Below are 22,720 nucleotides of genomic sequence, written 5' to 3'. Positions count from 1 at the left end.
CAAACAGGAGAAAAAAATACCCACTCCCTCAAGATAGGCGTGAACATTCAAGATATGTGATTAAAGTACCATAAATCTCAATTCGCTGCTATAAAATTATAACGTTTTTCAACTATTCCAGTTCATAACACCAACTCACTATACTTCATAGCTGCAAAATAATCTGAATTTTTCCAATTCTTCATTGGAATTGCAGCTTTCCTGTCAACTTACTTCAGCAGCAATTCGAGCATCAACACCGAAAATGGTGGGAACATTTGTAAACCTGACCTGTTACAATGGGGGTATCGGAAAGGCCAAGTCACCATAGTCCTATCGAACCACTATGAAAAGTTTATAGAGGCAGTTCCATTATAGGCATTCATAGAATGTGATAAAATTATTGGCAGAATACAGTACTTAGAAATAATAGCTGAAACATACTTGCTTCCTCTGGTTGCTTTGTCCCCTAACCTTGCTGTGGTTCTGTTCGCCGAGCTGGAAGTTTTTGTTGCAAACGTTTCGTCCCCTGGCTAGGCGACATCATCAGTGCTTGGGAGCCTCCTGCGAAGCGCTTCTTTGATGTTTCCTCCGGTGTTTATAGTGGTCTGTCCCTGCCGCTTCCGGTTGTCAGTTTCAGCTGTCCGCTGTAGTGGTTGGTATATTGGGTCCAGGTCGATGTGTTTGTTGATGGAGTGATGAGGCATGGCATGGCATTCATCCACAAACTCCATCAACAAACACATCGACCTGGACCCAATATACCAACCACTACAGCGGACAGCTGAAACTGACAACCGGAAGCAGCAGGGACAGACCACTATAAACACCGGAGGAAACATCAAAGAAGTGCTTCGCAGGAGGCTCCCAAGCACTGATGATGTCGCCTAGCCAGGGGACGAAACGTTTGCAACAAAAACTTCCAGCTCGGCGAACAGAACCACAGCAACGAGCACCCGAGCTACAAATCTTCGCACAAACTTTGAACCCCTAACCTTCCATTGCTTTGGACATGGCCATGGAAAACCAATTGGTCCAGAGCAGCTTGTAAAAACTTTGAAATCCTTACCTAATGCATTAAGTAAACGTTCTTGACAAACTCAAGTTACATACATACTTAGTACATACGGTATGGCAACCTACTAATCAATGATACAAACCAATAATTCAGATTCTACAAAATGGAACTGCATTTCAATATCTATGCAAAAGTTACTGCAAAGATGCTGTAATATAGAACAAGAAAATTATATATTCATATTTGTTTTCTTTGAAGGGTTCTGACAGATTGCAATGTTACTTAAATGCTGCATATGTAATTTCCTTACTGCTTATTGTGTTGACAAGTATCACCATTAAAATTTGTAATTTAGATTTACTAAAAAGAATACAGGTAAACTACTGTTATCGCAACCCTCCAGATAACAAGCTACACCTATGGGTAAAGTGTCCATGTGAATTAGGTCAACAAGACATCACTGACAAAGTGAAGCAATTTTGCCAACGATTTTTCATTATGTTGGCTTATTTAATTCTGTTACCCTACTACATTAGAACTTTTTAAAAAAAAAGCTTTGTGCACAGAGGGATGTCCCAGCTCATTCCAATTTATTTACTGCTTAATCAGTGGTCATCACAGAATAGGTGTCAAAGGGAGAAACCAGGCCATTCAAGTTAGTTCAAACATGAACATTTTATTTGTTCAGATAGATATTTGCCTTCTTGACCACTCTGCAGCAACCTTCAGGATAAAATGGACCTGCACTCCCAGATCTCGCTGTCCATCAACTTTTCCCATGGCTCTTCCGTTCATTGTATAATTCGCTCTGGAATTAGTCTTGCCGAAATGCATCACCTCACATTTGTCTGGATTGAAAACCACCTGCCAATTTTCCGCCCAACTCGCCAGTCTATCTATATCCTCCTGTATTCTGACAGTCCCTTATGCTTTCTGCTGATCCACCAATCTGCGTGTCATCTGCAAACTTGCTGATCTCCCAACAGTGCCCTCTTCCAGATCATTTATGTATATTACAAACAATAGTGGCCCCAACACTGACCCCTGTGGAACACCACTGGTCACCTTTCTCCATTTCAAGAAACTCCCTTCAACTACTGCTCTGTCTCCTGTTGCTCAACCAGTTCTTTATCCACCTAGCTAGAACACCCTGCATACCATGTGACTTCACTTTCTCCATCAGCCTACCATGGGGAACCTGATCAAACATCTTACTAAAGTCCATGTATATGACATCAACAGTCCTTCTTTCATCTGTCAAATTAGTCACTTCCTCGAAGAACTCTAAATAAAGTTGGTAAGGCACGATCTCCCCCGCACAAAACCATGTTGCCTATCACTGATAAGCCCATTCTTTTGTAAATATAAATAGATCCCATCCATCAGTACCCTCTCCAGCAATTTCCCCACCACAGACATCAGGCTCACTGGTCTGTAATTAGCCAGAATATCCCTATTACCCTTCTTGTGCAGGGGGACAACAAGAGCAAACTTCCGTCCTCCGGCACCTCACCTGCATTTAAGGATACCACAAAGATATCTGTCAGGGCCCCGCTATTTCCTCTCACCTCCCTCAGCTACCTGGGATAGATCCCATCCAGTCCTGGGGATTTGTCCACCTGAATAACCTCTAGCCTACCCAACACATCTTCCCTACTTACGCCAACATGATCCAGACGAATCGAACCTCTATCTCTAATCTCAAGATTCATCATGTTCCTCTCCTCAGTGAATACGGATGCAAAGTAATCATTCAGAATCTCACCCACTCCCACAGGTTTGACACAATCTTCCTTCATTATCCTTCAGTGGACCAATCCTTTCTTTAGTTACCCACTTGCTTCTTATAAAAGAATAAAATGCTTTGGGATTCTCCTCAATTCTGTTTGCTAAAGCTATTTTTTGACCCCTTTTGGCCCCCTTGATTCCTCATTTAAGACTTGCCCTACTCTTCCGATATTCCTCCGGGACCATTCTGTTCTTAGCTGCCTAGACATTATATACGCTTCCTTTTCCTCTTGGCTAGTCGTACAATTTCTCCTGTCATCCACGGTTCATGAGTCTTGCCCTTCCCATCCTTTACCTTCAATGGGACATGGCTATCTTGCACTATCTTTGAAAGCCTCTCACATCTCAAATGTGGACTTCCCTTCAAATAGCTGTGTCCAATCCACATTTCCAAACTCCTGCCTAATTTTAATATAATTGGCCTTGGCCCAGTTTAGTACTCTTCCCTGAGGACCACTCTCTTCTTTATCTCCGAATATTCTAAAACTTACAGAATTGTGGTCACTGTTCCCAAAGAAATCCCCCACCACAACTTCTACCACCTGTCCTGGCTCACTCCCCAGTACCAGGTCCAATATGGCCCCTTCCCTCGTTAGACTATTGACATAATGATCTAGAAAACTCTCCTGGACGCTTCATACAAATTCTACCCCATCCAGACTTCTGACGATAAGTGTATCCCAGTCAATGTTGGGGAAATTAAAATCTCCCCTCACCATTACCCTATTTTCTCTACATCTTTCCTTAATCTGTTTACCTATTTGTTGTTCTACCTCACGCTCACTGTTGGGAGGTCTCTCATACAGCCCCAACAATGTCACCACACCCTTATTTCTCAGCTCCACCCATAATGCCTCACTACTCAAGACCTCCATATAGTATCCTCCTTTAGCACAGCCGAGATATCGTTCCTGACCAGCAATGCAACGCCAACCCCCTTTTACTTCCCTCCCTGTCCTGTCTGAAACGTCTATATCCTGGAACATTTAGTTGCCAATCATCATGCCCTTCCTTCAACCAAGTCTCTGGAATATCGGAATAAATCAAAAATGAAATCCAAACATCAACTGCTAAATTTAAACTAGACTATTTTTAAAAATTATTTAACTTGCAATTTACAAACAAAAACATCTTCTGAAAAATCAATTCCTCTATTACAAATTTAAATAGACTGTATATAATGGATATGTCAGAACAAACTGAAGGTCATCATTAAAACTGCTACGTCAACTGATGCTGAGTGTTTCTCCTCTTCAAATTATTACATAATCTAAATGTGGAGTGTTCCACAAGTGAACTCAAGAATGGAAAGGCTACAGCAGTGCTAAACCATCTGCAGAACTATTTTAAAAATTTGGGAAAGGAGACAACAAACTTGTGGATATGCATCAGGTACTCACTTAACAATTTCATCAAGATTACTATGCTGCTTCTGGAAGGAAACATTTCATTGCAACATTCAGGATGTATTCTCTCTGCACAAAGGATGGTAGGAAGTTGGCGTTCTTTCACCAAAGAGGGTCACTGATCCCACCATCAAGGGGAAAAGTTTTTCCAGTCTACCCTATGCCTCCTAATCTTACACATCTGAATTACCCCTCTAATCTCCTATTCTAAGGAAAACAACCCCAGTCAATTCAATCTCTCTTCTTAACTGAAACTCTCCAGAATAGGTAACATGTTGGTAAACCTGCTTTGCATTCTCTCCAGTGCTATCACATCCCTCCTATAATGTGGATTCTGGAACTGCACACCATATTCTAACAACAATAGTAAGGAAACTTTTGAAAAAATTCTGAGGAACTGAATTAATCTGATTTAGGGAAACAGGGATTAATCAAGAATAGTTATCTTGGTTTTGCTAAGGGGAGGTCATGTCTGACCAGCTTGATTAACTCTTTTGAAGAGGTGCCCATACTCTATTGATAAAACTAACGCCTTATAATACAGCTGCAGCACATTCTCCCTGCTCTTACTCTCCATGCCTTGGCTAATAATGGCAAATATCCCATATGCCTCGTTAACCCCTTCATCCACCTGTCCAGATACCTTAAGGGACTGGTGAACATGCATATCAAGGTCCCTCTGATCCTCAGTGCTTTTCAGGGGTCCAACTATTCATGTATTCTCTTGCTTCATTAGTGCTGCCTAAGTGCATTGGCTTGGATTCCATTTGCCACTGATCAGTCCATCTGACCAGCCCTCTAATAGTATACCATTATTCTCCTCTGTATTATCACTCCACCAATTTTTGTATCATGAGACATCGGAGCAGAAATTGGGCGACTCAGCCCATCGAGTCTGCTCCAACATTCAATCATGGCTGATAATTTTCTCAACCCCATTCTCCTGCCTTCTCACCACAACCCTCGATACTAAAGAACCTATCCATCCCCATCTTAAATATACTGAATGACCTGGCCTTCACAACCTTCTGAAGGATATTATTGTCATTGAGCAAGTGCAACAAAGGTTCATTAGACTGGTTCCTCAAATGATAGGACTGTCCAATGAAGAATGATTTGGAAAAAGGGCCCTGTATTCTCTAGTGTTTTGAAGAATGCAAGGTAATCCAACTGAAACCTACAAAATGCTTATGAGAGGCAGGATAAGTGCAGGTAAGACATTTCACCAATTTGGAGACTCTAAAACCAAGTGACAATTTCAAAATAGAAGGTGTTTTATTTCAAGAAACACTAATTTTTTGGAATTCTCTATCTCAGGGAATTGTAGAAACTCAGTTACTGAGTCTGCTTAAAGTATAAATTGATAGCTTTCTAAATATCAATGACATAAAGGGATATATGAATACTGAAGTGAACAACCAGTATTGATCATTTTGATGGCAGAGCAGGTTCCATGAACTGAAAAGCCTACTCCTATGTCCGATGTTTACACAGAAGTAACAGTAAGAATGGAAGTGGAAGAGTGAACATTTTAATAAAATTAAGTGCGAGAATTCAAATGTCTGATAAGTATAAATGAATAAATCTAGCAAATGTGCCCAAATATGCTGGGACTGCAATAGGAATAGATACCAACGACTGAAGAAAATGTAATATGGAGTGTGAAGCCAAAATAAGAATGCAGAAAAAAGATGAGGTTTCCAGAGATATTACATAGAAATCTGAAAAAGCATGAAGAAAGTAGGCATGGATACATGAGAAAATGGAAGTGGATACGAGAAATGACAAAGTAAACAAAATTTGTGTACTGGTACCTTCCAATATAAATAAGATGTTGAAAGGGTCAGCTGAAAGGGAGGGGAAAAAAAGAGGAAAAGGTTGCTTTTGGGTAATCTGAAGAATTCGAGAGAAGTACAAGATGCAGTCATTCACAGAAACAAAAACTGAAGGCATACTACTGATGATTAGATTATTATTTAGTTATTTCATTTGTTCCATTAATTTTTTTAAATTTATTTTAGTAAAACAGGAGGGTTTGGTTAAGAAAAAGAAGAAAGCATATCTAAGGTATTGACAGGATAGATCGAGTGAATCCTTAGAGTATAAAGGAAATAGGAGTATACTTAAGAAGGAAATCAGGAGAGGAAAAAAGGGGACATGAGATAGCTTTGGCAAATAGAATTAAGGAGAATTCAAAGGGTTTTTACAAATACATTAAGGACAAAAGGGTAACTAGGGAGAGAATATGGCCCCTCAAAGATCAGCAAAGCAGCCTTTGTGTGGAGCCGCAGAAAATGGGGGAGAAACTAAATGAGTATTTTGCATCAGTATTTACTGTGGAAAAGGATATGGAAGATATAGACTGCAGGGAAATAGACGATGACATCTTGCAGAATGTCCACATTACAGAGGAGGAAGTGCTGGATGTCTTGAAATGGGTAAAGGTGGATAAATCCCCAGGCCTGATTAGGTGTACCCGAGAACTCTGTGGGAAGCGAGAGAAGTGATTGCTGGGCCTCTTTTGGTGATATTTGTATCATCGATAGTCACAGATGAGGTGCCGGAAGACTGGAGGTTGGCTAACGTAGTGCCACTGTTTAAGAAGGGTGGTAAGGACAAGCCAGGGAACTATAGGCCAGTGAGCCTGATGTCGGTTGCGGCTGTACAGGACATTGGTTAGGCCACTGTTGGAATATTGCATGCAATTCTGGTCTCCTTCCTATTGGAAAGATGTTGAAAAACTTGACAGGGTTCAGAAAAGATTTACAAGGATGTTGCCAGGGTTGGAGGATTTGAGTTATAGGGAGAGGCTGAACAGGCTGAGGCTGTTTTCTCTGGAGCATCGGAGGCTGAGGGGTGACCTTATAGAGGTTTACAAAATTATGAGGGGCATGGATAGAGTAAATAGGCCAAGTTTAGAGTGAGAGGGGAAAGATGTAAAAGAGACCTAAGGGGCAACTTTTTCACACAGAGGGTGGTACGTGTATGGAATGAGCTGCCAGGGGAAGTGATGGATGCTGGTACAATTGCAACATTTAAGAGGCATTTGGATGGGTATATGAATAGGAAGGGTTTGGAGGGATATGGGCCAGGTGCCTGCAGGAGGAACTAGATTGGGTTGGGATATCTGGTCGGCATGGACGGGTTGGACCCAAGGGTCTGTTTCCATGCTGTACATCTCTATGACTATGACTCTATGTACTTTATTCTTGCTTTCAAAGCAATTCAGCAAATTTCATATTCCAAAAAGCTTTACATATCAATTCTGTGGTAAACATTAACTTCATAAAAGTTACAATGTGAAGGAAATGACAACCAACTGAAGATGAACTATTAGTAAAGCAGATACTGACATGAAAATTAGGAATTTGCTTTAAATTTAATAATCGAGTATTTTGTCCATTTAGAAATAAGATAGCAATAGTACAGTAAATTATCTGTGAACGTGAGTTCCAAATGTTGAGTAGGATTAAGTTTTATTCTTCATATTGTATTTATGATAACAAGCCATTACATTTTGGGCCTACTGGATAAAAATTCTTGATATACACAATGGTCCCTTTGAAAAGATCAATGGTGATGAAAATCTAAAGATTCTTCAAAATTTCAAAACAATTTTGTGCAATCATCATCCTTCTGACAAATAATTTGTAAATGAAAAACTGTCTGACACTTGCAACTATTTATAGTTGCTATTTAAGAAATTTCCAGCAAGTCAAATAAACTTTTCTTTGAACAAACATCGACATGTATAAGAATTACAAGCAACACATCAATGCCCTAGAAATAATTCAAAATATACCAGTTTAGAGATATTAGGGTATTAGTTTAATGGAATAGTTAATCATTATTTTTAAACAAATGAACACCATAAGCTACATGAACATTCCTGAATGCACCAGCTTAGGGGGTTCTAAAGGTTGCATTTCAGATTCAAAAATTACTACTACCCCATCAATGCATCAAATAAATGTTGGCACCTTAATTGTGCCTTTATAACATTGTTAATGGTTTGTTAATTTACCTCCTACACTGTTATTATACTTCAAATGATTTAATGACTGCCAGGGGAGTATGCAACATATGCACAAATGTTATCCTTCTGCATTATATTCAGTTTAGCTCATACATGTGGTTCCTTTGTGCACAGGGTTGTTTGAACAATTACAGTATTTTTCTAAGAAAGAATTTTTTTTGTTTATTAAGCAAGTTTACAAAATAAGTTCAGAATTTTCACAATTCTGGGGCAATTTGATAAAATGCTGTGTGTGATATATTAAGATAACAATCATTTGGATCTACCACCTATGCTTATGATAAATTCTGGCAGCTCTTTGCTGGGATGCTACATAGGAAGCCATGCAGTTATGCTGTATTACACTCCAGGGAAGAAAGCGGACAGTATACCTTGGCCTGTAGCAAATGTGTCTCCTGTTGGATAACAATGGGGAGTTCTTTGAAAAGTCACACAACCATATTCCTAGCAGTATGGACACAATTATGCAGGTCGGGGGATGGGAAGGTGACAAGAACAAAACAAATCCAAAATCACTTCCACACAAGACCCATCAAACACACTTTGGCCGCACTGAAAAGCAATATATTTCAGTTTATATTTAAAAAATTCCAATTAAAGTAGTCAATAGGGATATATGTCATTCCAGTATCCATGATTTACTTTGATTACAAATTAAAATCATATTCTGAAAAGTTTTAGCTTTTGCATAACTGCAACTGAATACACGAGTGTTCTTTTTAGCTCCACTGAAAGTAAGGGCATTCTGTCAGTGCACTCACAATACTAATCTTATAATTAGCTGCTTAATTAGGTAATTATGGCTTTGCAGGGGATGCCGAAATGAAAAATGACAACATTGTAACACGGTCACCTATTTATATAGCAGTTATTGTATTTTCACATCAATGCAAGGGAACAAAATCCGTTCACAAAAAATTACCCATTCCATGTCTTCCTCAATTTCTCAACTTTATTCCAGAATAGGTTTAAGATCTACAAAAAATAAAATTTCTCCATACATTTAGGACCATTCTGAAAGAGACAGACATTTTCACTACAAGTATCTAAATTAGCTTCTTACAAAGCCATCAGTTTTACAGAAATCTGATTCCACCATTCAAATGCAGAGAACTGGAGAAAAACACCAAAGTAATTTTTACATAAAACATGTACTACTGTTTTTACAGATACTAATATGAAAGGATTAGAAAATGTGTTGCAAAAATGCAACAGACTATCTGAAGGTCACTTTTGAAGTATTGTAACTGTCAGGGAGAAACACAGTGGTCAATTTATGCAGAATACCGCAGCATGGAGAGAAATTAACTGATAATCTATTTCAGTAGTGATTGGGGGATAAACGTGGTCTAGAATTCAGAACTTACTTGCATTTCCTTAAATACTGGCAAAGAATCTTTTGCATGTATCCAAGAAGCCAAATGGGATCTTGGTTCAACATCGCAACCAAGAGACAGTAAATATTCAAAAAAGGTAGTTAGAGGATGAGAAAATGACAGTCTGAAGGTTTAAAGACTAAATAGACAAGGCTCAGTAAATCATTGCAAAAATGTCAAACTGATGGAAAATACTCAAATTGAACTTCAAATTTGTAGTGGAAATATTGTGCATTCAGAAGTTTTTGAACATGACACTGATGCGTTTTGTGCTCCTGTCAAGTGTTAGATATCAATTCAACATAAGCATTGCGAAACAAATTGGTTATTTTCATGATATTTACATTGGGACTGATGTAGCTTAGTCAGCTCTAATCATTCTTCCAAAGTACATTAAGTTACTCCAGTAAATCAAAAGAAAAGCCAACACAGAAACAGTGTTTTCCAAAATTTTGCACTGAACAGTTGATTGCAGCAAAATTTTCCTTCCTTCAAATAAGGGAACAGTCCGGTTTCTGCTCAGCATTTCCTGCAAGCAAAGAAGGTTAGGATCTCAGATGAGTCAGAAACTTAAACTTGAATTCCACAACTCCATCATATCATGAACATGTGTTCAAACTCCATCTTATTAATGGCATAAATGCTGCATACTTAACAACTACATGCCCATCAGATGGACGAGATATCTGATTTAACAATTTGAATGACTTGTTGTCGATAAGGACATCACACGTTGAGCCTAAACTGCAACAAACAACCTTGCTACCTGAAGACCCAAGGTGGTCAAACTTGACCTCTGGAGGTAGACTTCCACCTGTCCTAACCCAAAAGGCCTTCAACCTGTTCTTATGTCGATCCCTTAAAGTCTTCAAACATGATGCCTTGGACATATATTGAAGTGATTTTTTTTGTGTAGCAACCTCCTGTCTCATAAGACAATAGTTTGCATCCTGGTGGTCAATTGTGTGTTGAAGGTGCCACACACAAACCACTGATATCTGATTTCTAAGGGCAGCTCAATGGTTCATACTGCTGCCACACAATACGAACCCAGGTTCAATTCTTATCGAGATTACATGGAATACGGGGAGAACGAGCCAGGTGAGTACATAACTGGCTCAAAAGGAAGGAGAGACAGGGTGGAGGAGAGTGGCATTTCCAACTGGAGACCTGTGACCAGCAGCGTGCCGCAAGGATCGGCACTGGGTCCACCACTTTTCGTCATTTGTATAAAGATATCGCCCGCTTTTTGAATGTTCGCTTTACACAATTTCGTTTCTCCGAAAGACCCATATTAATACCTGTTTTCGCAAACACGAAGAGGATTTTAGTTTTTACAAGAAACAGCCATAATTTTTTCTATATAAAATATGCGCCTTTGCTTTATGCCATTTTTGGCTTACGAAAGGTTTCCTGGGAACGCCCAACTTTTGGATAGCGGGGACTACCTATAAATGATTTGGACATGAATATAGCAGGAGATATGATTAGTAAGTTTGCAGATGACACCAAAATGGGTGACATGGTGGACAGCCAAGAAGGTTACCTCAGAGTAAAACGGTACCTTGATAAGACAGGCTGAGGAGTAGCAGATGGAATTTAATTCAGATAAATATGGTGCTACACTTTAGTAAGGCAAATCAGGGTAGGATATATACACTTGATGGTAGAGCCCTGGAGAGTGCTGTCAAACAAACTAGATTGTAGGTTCACAGCTCCTTAATAGTGGAGTTGCAGGTAGACAGGATAATGAAGGCGGCATTTCATACACTTTCCTTTATAGGTCAGTGCACTGAGTACAAGAGTTGGGAGATCATGTTGTGAACGTAAAGGACATTTGTTCGGCCACTTTTGGAATACTGCATTCAATTCTGGTCTCTCAGCTGTAGGAAAGATGTTGTGAAACTTGAAAAAGGTTCAGAAAAGATTTAAAAGAATGATGCCAGGGTTCAAGGTTTGAGCTACAGGGAGAGGAATAGGGTGGGGCTTCTGTCCCTGGAGCATCAGAGGCTGAGGGGAGACCTTATAGAAGTTTATAAAATCGTGAGGGGCATGGATAGGGTGAACAGCCAAGGTATTTTCCCCTTTTAAGAGAAATCTCTGGACCCTGATGGAATTTATCCCGCAGTATTAAGGGAGGCAGGAGAAATTGCTGGAACATTGACAGACATCTTTGTATTCTGTTTGGCCAAGGTGAGGTCCCAAAAGACTAACGAATAGCCAATGTTGTCCCATTATTTAAGAAGTGTAGCAGGGATGATGCAGGAAATTACAGGCCTGTGAGCCTCACATCAGTGGTAGGGAAATTATTGGAAAAGGTTCTCAGGGACAAGATCTACACACATTTAGAAGCTAATGGGTTTATTAGCAACAAAAAGCATGATTTTGTGCGGAGGATATCATGCCTCACTGACTTGATAGAGTTTTTTGAAGAGGTGACGAAAATGATCGATGAGAGAAAAGCAGTTCCTGTTGTCTACACGGACTTCAGTAAAGCCTTTAACATGGCTGACAGGTACAAAAGGTGAAGTCACATGGTAGCAGGGGTGAGCTGGCAAGATGGATATAGAACTAGCTAAGTCATAGGAGACAGAGGGTAGCAGTGAATGGATGCTTTTCAGAATGGCAGGTTGTGACTAGCAGTGTTCCACAGGGATCCGCGCTGGGATCTCTGCTGTCTGTAGTCTATATAAATGATTTGGAAGAAAACATAGCTGGTCTAATTAGTACGTTTGTGGATGATAGAAAGATTGATGGAGTTGCGGATAGTGAGGAGGATTGTTGGAGGATACAGATCAGTTGAAGGCAAGAGCAGAAAAATGGCAGATGGAGTTTAATCCAGATAAATGTGAAGTGATACATTTTGGAAGATCTGACATAGGTGTAATTACATAGTGAATAGCAGAACCCTTAGGAGTATTGATATACAAGGGGATCTGGGTATGCAGGCCCACAGATCACTGAAGGTGGCAGTGCAGGTGGATAAGGTAGTAAAAAAAAAAGGCCAATGGCATGCTTGCCTACATTGGCAGAGGCTCTTGATTATAAGGATAGACAAGTTATGCTGTAGCTTTACAGAACTTCAGTTAGACCACACTTGAAATATTGCAGACAGTTCTAGTCACCACTGTGATTAAAATGAGGTGGATGCTTTGAGAGGGTACAGAGAAGGTTTACCACAACATTACCTGGTATGGAGGATTTTAACTATGAAGAAAGGTTGAATAGACTGGGTTTGTTTTCACTGGAATGCAGGAGGTTGAGGGGTGACCTGATAGAAGTTTACAAAATTGTGAATGAGGCTTTTTCCCAGGGTGAGGAGTCAATTACCAGAGGGACACATGCAAGAGGTGGGGGGGGGCATTTAAAAGAGATGTGTGAGGCAAGTTTTTCACACAAAGAGTGGCAAGTGCCTGGAACACTCCACCAGAGATGCAGGTGGAAGCAGGCACAATAGCAGCATTCACAAAGCACCTGGACAAATGCATGAATAGGAAGGGAAGAGGGGGATACGGATCCTGCTGGTGAAGACAGTTTTAGTATGGAAGGGCAAAATGTGTAAACACAGACTTGGAGAGCGAAGGGCCTGTTCCTGTTTTGTTCTTTGTTCTCTTTATTCTTTCTTTGTTCTCAAAGGAGGGAGTCCAGAACTAGATGGCATAGGTTTACAGTGAGTGGGGAAAAATTTAAAAGGGGCTGAAGGGGCAACTTTTGCATGCAGAGTGTGGTGTATTCAGGAACAAGCTGCCAGAGGAAGTGGTGGAGGCTGGTACAATAACAACATTTAAAATGTATCCAAATGGGTCTTTAGAAGAATATGGGTCAAATACTGACAAATGGGACTGGATTAATTTAGGATACCTGGTCAGCAAGGATGGGTTGGACCAAATGGTCTGTTTCCATGCCATACATCTCTATGACTCTATGTGGAGTTTGTGTGGAGTTTGCACACTCGCCCACGTCTGTGTAGGTTTCTGCTGGGTGCTCCCGTTTCCTCCCATTGTCCAAAGATGTGCAGGCCAGGTGGAGTAGTCATGGTATATGTGGAGTTACAGGGATTGTGTGGTGGTTAGGTCAGGGTGGGATGCTCATTTGGAGGGTCAGTGCAGATTTGACGGGCCAAATGGTTTCTTTTCACAATGCTGGGATTTTCTCAGTCTTTTGTCCTCTTCTTGGTCACATAAGCTTTTTTCTCCAGCTTCTTGCCTCTTCCAATGCTCTTCCAAACAATCAGCCTCCAAAGGTCACTGTTCTAGTTACCAATCCCCATTGTCACCAGATCTCACTTGCAGGTATTATTGTAGTGAAAGTATGGGTGCCCAGGAGGCTGTGACCCCATGGCCAGATCATTGTACAGGACTATCTGGGTAATACATTTTCAATCATGAACATGCCTCAGCTAGCACTGGCTTCACATGGAGTTTATGATGACAGAATTAGCATGCTCTGGGACAAACTTTACAACTTTATGCCAAAGAATGCCATATGTCTGAGATGGCAAAATGGGCAACTGCTCCATTTTTTCTCACCATTCCAGCTGTCGAAGCATACCTGGCAAACTCCCCAGCAGGGACTGGGAACAAAAAGAAAGCAATCAAATCTCATTATATCTACAGAGGTGACAACAACCCCATTGACCAGAAAAGTAGCAGCTAGGTTTTGAGATGAAACTGACTCCTTAATGGGCACTTCACATGACTCTTTGGCCTTTGGAAAGTTCAAATGTTACATTCCCGGTGATCAAGAAAAATGTGCTTTTAACATCAGAACTGCGAGTGAGAATGTGTATAGGCTATAAGCAGGCAGGGAAAGAGTTAAGTTCTGAGTTTTGTGAGCCAAAAGGTTCAGCTGTGCATGACTCAGATCAGATAAGAACTTACAGTTAACAATGGGGTGCTGGAGGCAAGGGTAATGGGTAAACAAGGTGGAAAAACATTCATTATGTAGAGCCATTTAACAATATTTGAAGCATTCAGTATGTATGGTCAGCTAACAAGGGGAAAAGTATCCATTGTATGAATCCAGTTAACAAGGTTAAGAACATTCACTGTATAACAGTAAAGGGCTTGGTCTCTGCTATTGATACTCATTGATTGTAATGGTCACCCAACTAATTTGTATGTTGTCTCATCTGGATGCTCCTCCCTGAAAATGACTACATAGTTTATTGAGAAACTGTTGTTCCAGACAAGACCAAGAACTCATGTCTCTGTGCACATGGGCAATCGCTCTCTCTCCCTCCAGTGCCCGGAATAAAGATGAAGGAGGTAAACCTACACTGCATGCCTGTGCGTTTTGCTTCGACTCAAGGGGGAAATGGGATGACACAAGCAACGCTTGAGGCTGATGTTTAAGCCAGATTCTCATCTCCTCAAAATCCTGCTATAGATAATCACTGCAGATAGGGAATTGGTTGATCTTGCAAACAACATATTGCTCAATCATCAACTTTCAAAGAGTTGTGTGTAACACCAACCTTCTTTCAGCTACTTGGATGTGCATGAACTTGATTCTTGAAGAATGCGAGCTCCTACTCGATTCTGAGTGATAAGACTTAATCTCCATACTCCGGTTTTAATCTATTGCTAGAAAAACCCTTCTTTTCAGTTTGGGTGTGCACTAGCGTTGAAGTGCTCGTGCAAAGTCTCAAAGACCAGCCAAGAATTGAATTGCAAAGGGTGCATGTTAGATTTCTGTTGCTCATTTATGACCTAACTGAACATTAAGTTAAGAGTCTAGCAAGTCTGTACCTTCAGTGCACTTCACTATATTGGCGAGAACGAGAAAACATATGCTTGGCAGGAGGAAAGGTGGAACAATTTCTACCTTCGCTATCTCATACATGTCATAGCTGACCTGAAGAAGCACAGTCATGGAAAGAGATGAGTAAGCATCAAGATAGTACCTCAGCATGTCTCAATGTCCTCATGGTCAATCACTTTGAAGTACAGTTATTATGTAGGTAAACCTACACTGGAAATAGAAGGTCAAATAAAATAAAACAAATTCTTGCAAAGGAAAACAATGCTGAATGTGTTAATTACTTTCAAAAAGCCCTTTGTAGGCTGTATAAGCTTACATTTTGGGATCAAAATCATGAGACACCCTCAAATTCATACAATGAAGGAACTCTATGATGAAGTGGAAGTCAAAACTAGACAAATTAACATGAATGGTTTGAATTAAACACTCATCTGGCAATAAAGAATCTTCTGATTTTGGTTATTTTAAACAGTCATAAATTTGAGAAAGTACATGAAGAGGGCTCCAACTGAGAAATTGGAAACCTATATTCTAGTGATACAGCATTGCTGGAAGCAGAGGAAATGCAGAAAAAAAATGGCACTGATGATATCAAAATGTTGACAAGCACCCGGTTTCCTGCAAGGACACCATTCCATTCTCCCAGTTTCTCCATTGCATCTGTTCTGATAATGCCAACTTCCACAGAGATGCCTTCAACACATTCTTTTTCCTCAATAAGGATTGCTTCTGTGGTGGATGGTGCTCTCAGCTATGGCCAACTCATTTCTAGCACTTTTGCCCTCGGGTTATAAATTTTCACCCCACCAGTTTCTGCATTCAAAGGATCGTCCTCTGTCTTTTCAACCAACTTCAGCAGGATGTCCCCACTAAATACCAACATCTTTCCCTTGCATGCAATTGCAGAAGTGAGAACACTCATTGAACAAGGTCTTAAACACACCTTCCAGGTGAAGCTGTAGTTTACTTCTTTTGATCTACTATATTTCCTGCTCACAATGTCTGCTCTGTTACATCTATAAGACAAAACAGTTTGGGTGACTGCTATGGTATGCTCTACTTTGACTACAAGAACAACCTTGACCTTCTAGTTGACTGCCATTTCAATAAACTACCTTCTTCCCATGCCAACATTTTCATCTGAGACCTTTAGCAGTTTGCTGATGAAGCTCAACACTAACTCGAAGAACAGTACCCCATTTTCTGCTTGGGTACTTTTCAGCCTTCAGGACTCCACAAAGTTCAACACCTTCAGAGCATGAAAACTAATCTCCATTTTGATTTCTCCCTTCTTGTTGGTTTTTCTCTTGGTAGATTTTACTTATTTTTTCCTATTCAAACTTACCATTTAAACTCATTTTACTTCTCAAATCTCTTTCTGGACCACTAGCACTCCATCTGTTTTTTGATCTGGGCAGCCTCACCATTTTTTCTTCAATCTTCTCTCTTGGTCAACAGCATAAAAACCATAATTTTCAGCCCTTAAGCTCCAAAGAATCTTTGGACACTTAATTCTGTTTCTCTCTTCACTGATGCTATCAAATCTATTAAGTTTATCTGGCACTTTTTTAAGTTTTATAATTTTATTAAGAGTTGTGTGCAAAAACTGGCAAGATGTGCTTTTTACATGTATTTTAAAAACACAAAATTCTCTCTCAAAACAATCAGATTTTTGAGCATTAACAAGATCTCATTTACCTATTTGACACCGGGTCAATGACAAGAAACCTGCCACTTTTAAACACCACTCTGGACAAATTTTCAACATGAACTAGAGAGATAAAACACTGAAGGCAGCTGAAGAACACAGTGGCACGGTGGTTAGCACTGCTGCCTCACAGTGCCAGGGACCCAGGTTTGATTCCAGCCTCGGGCAACTGTGTATGAAGTTGGAACATTCTCCCAGTGTCTGCGTGGGTTTCCTCCCACAGTCCAAAGATGTGCAGGTTAGATGATTTGGCCATTCTAAATTGCCTGTAGTGTTAGGTGCATTAATCAGAGTGGGTTACTCTTCGGAGGGTCGATGTGGACTTGTTGGGCCGAAGGGTCTATTTCCACTCTGTTGGCAATCTAATCTAATCAAACAGAGGACACTGACAGTAAGCCAAATTGCAAAGCAAAAGCAGTGGCAAGGTGATGTGTTCAGAAATTAAATTCCAAAGTAGGGGATGAAGCAGTCAAATGGAAAAGGGAAGTGCGCAATGCCAAGGATAACCTGGCAAAAGACTACAGAAAAGACCTTCTGCAAGTTGACAATATCTGCGAGGGTGAGCAGCAATAACACCAACTGTAGAAGAGGCTGATGTTGGCTGAATCAATGGATAAAAGTGAGTCACTCAGCTCTCTCCTTCTGTGAAATTCATATAGATCATTTCACACATTCAGGATATGCTCTAGTCACATTCAAACAGTACATGACTTTTCAAATCCACGTGAACAGCTGAAACAGAGCTTCTGTTTAACTCAACCAGAAGTTAGCATCTGCAACAATACCACTCAATTTGATTAATTTCAATGGTCGTTCCTCCTTCATAAAGATCAGAAGTGGATATGTTTGCTGGTGATTAGTACAGGAAACATGGTCAACTATAATCAAAATTCCTCAGATTTTGATGCAATCCATGATTGAACGCAGCAAGACCTGGACAACATATAGGGCTTGGGCTGATGTGTGCTGTGTTTCTTATCACCTCTGTGTTATGCGATGATCACCTTAACAAGAGAAAATCTAATAATCACCCCTTGGACATTCCCTTCCTTACCTGTACCATCACATGGTAGTTACTACTGACCAGAAACTTAAACTTGATGACAGTCACATGAATTAGAGTGGTGCTGGAAAAGCACAGCAGGTTAGGCAGCATCTGAGGAGCAGAAAAATGATTTTCCTGCTCCTTGGGTGCTGCCTGACCTGCTGTGCTTTTCCAGCACCACTCTAAACTTGACTCTTGATGTCTGCATTACTCACTTTCACGCAGTCACAAATACCTTAGCTACGGGAAGGGCGGGGGGTGGGGGGGGTAAAGTTCTGGGAATCTGGATTCAAATCACGCCATGGCAGGATTTTTTTTTTAGAACAACTGGTTTTACACATTCAATTCCAGCCAAGACTTCTGCAAAACTGTTATAGTGAAACCCAAAATCTTTTTCCAAGTTATGGATATTTCCCTGGCCTTCCAAACTGAAAGCCTAATACACTGTATAATATTTAAACAAAAAAAAAACCAAAAGAACAGTGGATGCTGGAAATCATAAAAACAAAACCAGAAATGACTGGAAAAATTTAGCACCTCTGGCAGCATCACCAGAGAGAAATCAGAGTTAACAATTTGGATCCAGAGACCCTTCAGAACAGTTCAAGAAGGGTCACAGTACCCAAAACATTAACTGATTTTTCTCCACAGATGGTGCCAGACCTAAGTTTTTCCAGCAATTTCTGTTTTTGACACTACTATTTACTTTGTTTGCTTATAAACTCTCCCAATGAAAACAGAACCTCATTACATGCCAAGAGCACGCTTGCACTCACACTGCTTTTAAAAAGGAAATCACCCCATGGCGACAGAAATATCTACAAATTTATCCTTCAACCCCATTCAGACACAGATCATACCCACATGCCTCTTGCTTATATCCAAACCCTGATACAAATGATCTGAAACTATGAGAATCACACAGTTTACTTCACAGTAATAAATGCTGAGCTTGCCAGCAACGCTCACTTTCCAGAAACATGTCCAAAGTACAACATATGCTCAGAACTACACAGTTGTCAACTAAAATTTTATAATTAAGATAGGGTGAATGCACCATTTTTCTCTCGTCCCACTACTTCATAAATCACAACAAACTTAATTCGTTTTACTTTTTCCCAATACATGCAGTAATATGCTTTCTCTATATTAGACTTAAAACAAAGAGATCTATCAACCAAGTCTTTTTAACAAACACGAAGCTGATCTGTCTGAAAAAAAATATTCATGAGGATGCAAAACTAGTGAAGTGTCTTAGTTTTTACTGTGCATATGTTTTCTCCTTTAAACCCAAAACACACTCACCAGATAAAGGGAAAACAGATTTTTCTCCACGGGGATTCACTTTGAGGAGTGGGAGAAAATACTTTCAGTTAATAAATCTTAGATCTTGAAGGCAAAATGGACAGGCTTGGGAAGTTCAGATAGCTGCTGTATCTGACATTCCTACACGGAAAGAAGGAGTGCCACTAAATTTAGGCAGTTTTCTCTGGCATTTTGGCAAACACAGCTTGCTCAGGAAATGCAGTATCGAGAAGTCTTCCCGTCACTCAGGTGTCATCCTGAATTCAGAATAAACACAATAAGCTGTACGGACTCTATTCTGAAACAAGTTTCCCGTCAACTGAAAATCCCAAACCATCTCTAATTCTGTAAGACACCGGTCAAACAGATCCCATAAAACTCAGTCATAAAAAGAGTCAAAAGTGTTTTTTCCTTGAAGTGAATTCAAGCAACCAAGACCATAATTATCTTGAACCGTTTGATTTACAAGGAATATTGTGTTCAGAAAAAGTTCCAACATATATTTTCATTAACCCAGATATGTTTATAACCCTTCAAACTCAAGTCCAATTAAGTTATTAAATATGAATCCATGAGAACACAAGAATTTTGTCCAACTTGGGGCTCAAACTCAGAAGTTTCTAACACAGGCAAGATAGTCAAGCTTACAGTTCAAAGTATAAACAACATTGCATAGCATTCCCTATTTTTTAAAAATGTGACCATTATTTTCTGACAATAAAATGTTCATCAGTTCTCAAATGAATTGCATGATATCATCCAATATCTGAAAATAATTAGTTGTTAGCCACCATGACAAACAAAATCATCTTCACAATATTTTCACAAAAATTGAATGGTGTGAGGACTATTAACAGTACTTTATGACATCATGAGAATCCATTGGATGAAAATCACTTTTAATCAAAAGTATAGAAATTCAGAACCAATTTTACAAAATAAAAAGCACATTACAACTTGAACTGGTAGAGATTCAGTTAGCATCTGGAACATCAACAGAGTAGGGTGAAGAAAGCAACCATGAGGATATACAATTAAACACCATAAAAATTAGTTCTGATGTTATTGTTTATATACAAAACACAAGATTCTAACCTATAATGTATTAACGTAGGAACAAATGGGCTCTGACCAGAGTCATCTGGACTCAAAATGTGATCTTGCTCTCTCTCTCCCCCAATCTCTTTCCGCCCCCCTCCCCCCCAACATGGATGCTATCTGACCCGCTGTGATCTCCAGCATTTGTTGCTTTCACTATAATGTATTAATGTTTGTCTTGTACAATGCTGAATTAATTTTGAGGTTATCAAGGTAAAGGATGTTAACATTACACTTACTACCATATTAAGTCGCAACATGCATCCCAGAAAAGATATCATTGTTAGCTACCCAAGAAAGCTCCTTTTACTTTGCCCTTAATATGCTTCATATCCGTCTCATGAGCAGAGCAGAGAACCTTACAACACAGAAACAGGCCACTTGATCCATCAGGTCTGTGCCAGTGCTTATGCTCCATATAAGCATTTTCCTACTTCATCTCACCTGAAACACATTCTGAATTTCCTTCCACAAAAACATACCTTCACCACCCATCTCAACCATTCTGTATAGCAGCAAATTTCACATTCAAACCACTCATTTCCTAATGGATTATTAGTGATTATCATGAATGATGGCCCATAAGTTTAAACTTGCCACAAGTGGTAACATCTTCTTTGCACCTATCCGACAGAACTTAATAATTTTAAAGATCTCTACAGATCACCACCTCTCAGCCTTCCCTTTTCTAGGCCAAAATTTCAACTATTCCGGAATAGATCCAATGCGATGGTTATTCAACTTCTCTCATGTTTACAGCTCAACTAAACGCAGGCAGATTTTGCATAGGAAGAGGCAGATTTTATGAAAAAAAAGTCAGGATCTGGCCGAAGTTGACTGGGAACAGCTATTTCTTGGTAAGCAAGAGTGGAAAGAGTGGAAAGCATTCAACAAACAATTGGGAAGAGTACAGGCCCAACATGTTCCCTTGAGGGTGAACTATCGGAGTAACAAGCCCAGAGAACCCTGAATGTTTAGAAATATTCAGGACTGGATAAAAAGGAAAAGAGGCACGCTTAACAGGTACAAAGGCAGCAAATGAACAGAGGCCCTACTGTGCATAGCAAGTGAGCAGGCAGGCACATAAGAAAGCAATTACAAGACAGCATGAACAAACATTGGCAGGCAAGATTAGGGACAATCCCAAGATATTCTACATCAAGGGAAAAGAGAACTACCAGTCAAAAAATAGGGCCCAATCGGCACCAAACGAGAAATCTACACACAGAGCCGAAGGACATTGGTGAAGAATTAAACAAATACTTCAACTGTCTTCACTTGGGAGAAGGAGGATGTAGGTAAAGAATTCGGAAGGATGGACTGCGAGATTCTTGAAGATTGATATAGCAAGTACTGATGGGTTTGGCAGGTTTAAAAGCGAATTAATCCCCAGGTCCAGATGAGTTGTATCCCAGGCTGCTACAGGAGACAAGAAAGGAAATCAGAGGAGATACTGATGCAAATTTTAAATTCCTCTCTGATCATAGGGGAGGTGTCATAGGACTGGAGGATTGCTGATGTGGTCCCATTTTTCCATGAAGGATGGTATGAGTGGAAATCTTTGAAACAAAGAATTTAGAGAAGAAAGATTTGAACTAGGGATAGTCAGCATGTCTTTGCCAGAGGGAGGTTATGCCTGACAAATCTGGTTGAATATTTCAAAGAGGTGACAAATGGAGATTAGGATTTAATGTGGATTTTAGCAAAGCCTTGGAAAAGGTTCCACATGGAGGCGAACAAAGAAAGTAAAAGCACAAGGGATGCAGAGCAACCTGGCAGATTGGAGCAAACTTTGAGATATTTTGTGGTGGTAGAAGGTTGTTTCTGTGACTGGAGGCAATATCTCGCGGCATACCACAGCAATAGGTGCTGGGTCCCTTATTGTTCATGATAAATTACAGAGATGACATGAAGACTGGCCGGATAGCTGACAGTGAGGAAGGAGGAGGATGTAAGCAGATTGGTCAAATGGACAACAATGGCAGATGGAATTTAACTCTGCCAAGTGTGAGGTGATGCACTTTAGAAGAAACAAGACAAGGAAGTACTCAATGAATCACAGGGCACAAGAAGCTCATGGGAACAAAGGGATCTTGGAGCATTTGCTTTCAAATCTCTGAAAGGTGGCAAGCTTGGTCAATGGGGTAATTAAGGGAGCATACGGTTACCTTATAGGGGTTTATAAAATCATGAGGGGG

General features: G+C 40.0%; 1 protein-coding gene across 5 annotated transcripts in view; it reads right to left on the bottom strand.

The window, feature by feature from the left end:
• mapkap1 (MAPK associated protein 1) overlaps window positions 1–22,720 on the bottom strand; it is a 331,754-nt gene that overhangs the window by 294,716 nt on the left and 14,318 nt on the right. The gene's annotated exons all lie outside the window — the stretch shown is intronic.

Source organism: Chiloscyllium plagiosum, unplaced genomic scaffold (genome assembly GCF_037043375.1).
Source record: "Chiloscyllium plagiosum isolate Xiang-an unplaced genomic scaffold, Cpla_swu_hap1 HiC_scaffold_21, whole genome shotgun sequence".
Taxonomy (NCBI): domain Eukaryota; kingdom Metazoa; phylum Chordata; class Chondrichthyes; order Orectolobiformes; family Hemiscylliidae; genus Chiloscyllium; species Chiloscyllium plagiosum.
This window is presented reverse-complemented; position numbering and strand designations above follow the sequence as displayed.